Source organism: Artemia franciscana, chromosome 14 (genome assembly GCF_032884065.1).
Source record: "Artemia franciscana chromosome 14, ASM3288406v1, whole genome shotgun sequence".
NCBI lineage: Eukaryota > Metazoa > Arthropoda > Branchiopoda > Anostraca > Artemiidae > Artemia > Artemia franciscana.
The window spans coordinates 7802580-7803979 of record NC_088876.1 but is presented as its reverse complement, the minus strand read 5'-3'; the positions used below and the strand labels follow the sequence as shown (position 1 = coordinate 7803979).

General features: G+C 36.7%; 1 long non-coding RNA gene across 1 annotated transcript in view; it reads left to right on the top strand.

The window, feature by feature from the left end:
- LOC136035268 (uncharacterized) overlaps positions 1-1400 on the top strand; it is a 278010-nt gene that overhangs the window by 40774 nt on the left and 235836 nt on the right. The gene's annotated exons all lie outside the window — the stretch shown is intronic.

Here is a 1400-nt window from a genome sequence, read left to right as displayed (position 1 = left end):
GCCGTTTAATTTTGAATGGTGAAAGTGTTTGCTGCCCTCGAATCCCCACTTCCAGTAGTTGCAAAGAGATTGAAATGGATGAATTTCAATAAAAGTACACATACAAAAAAGATCATATCTGGAGTCTTTTTGACTCTTTGTTATTGGGGATAGCTGGCCCAGAAATTAGACCTACCAACTATCGGCCTCGGTCTCCCTTAGACATTGTCTGTCGGATCAGGCTAAACATGCATGAGTAAAAATTGTTCACAATCAATTTCACGATAACACTCAAGTTTACGATAATTCTAAGTTTTGCTAGTGATTTCCAGAAAACAAAATCTGAACTAGGCATTTAACTTCATAAAAACGCACAGAAAATATTCTGCAAATCACATCCATGACGGGAAATCATATCCAAGATCGCAATTACCCAAATTTTAACTTCAAGAACATGAGTTTCTGTTTATTTGGTACTGTTAATCTGTTTATATTGAAAATTAGAATTCACCTGATTCTTTTGCTCATTTTGTCGCATCTGCTGGTAAATTTTTAGTGAATGTGAGGTTACATTTTTCTACAAACTCAATGTGTGGCAAATAGATGTATACTTAAAATTTCAGCTCGCCCAGATCGATCCTACTGCTGTTTAAAAAAAAAAATTATGCAAAACACCTTCTTTCTTATCTTTTTTCTTTTGCTTATTCCTACAAGCTAAAATTTAAATTTATCTGAGTGTAAGGAGATCCCGATCCCATGCCTGTTTTCCTTTCTGGAGTGAATACCCAAATTTAAGTAAAAACAACGTCACGCCATAGGCTATCGCTGATTTTCTTAATAGGGAGGAGTTTCTATTTAAAACATCCCGAGAAACATAGCTTTCAAATCAAATGCAAAGCTATAGTGTTGCCTATGGTTAAAGCCATACGGCTCCAATGTTTTATTTTTATTATTAAATATGTATTTTTTCACAGAGGCACTTCATATGGAAGGGGTTGTCGCAAAAACTTCGGAGGGGGCCCATTTTATTGAAAAGAATGAGTGCCTTTTTTAAGAGTCAAAAGTGATCAAAGGGCAACTAGCCTCGTCCCCATACCTTACCTCCCCAAATGCATCCGATAAATTTTTGAGATATCCATTTTGTTAGAAATAGTTTAAAGATCAATAACAAAAACTCCAGTGTCGACACAATTCCCAGGGCCTGGGGCAGGCATTATAAGTTATAGCCTAGGGGTAATTATGGTTCTTATGGAAGGAATGCTCGTAAAAGCTTCAGAGAAGCCTCATATGGTTGAAAGTTGTAAGTTCTAGTTCACATTTTAAGAGTCAAGAGAGATCAGGGGCATACATCCCTCCAACGCCTTTCCCCCAACACCTTTTCCCTAAATACAGCCGATAGAAATTTTGAGATAGCCATTTTG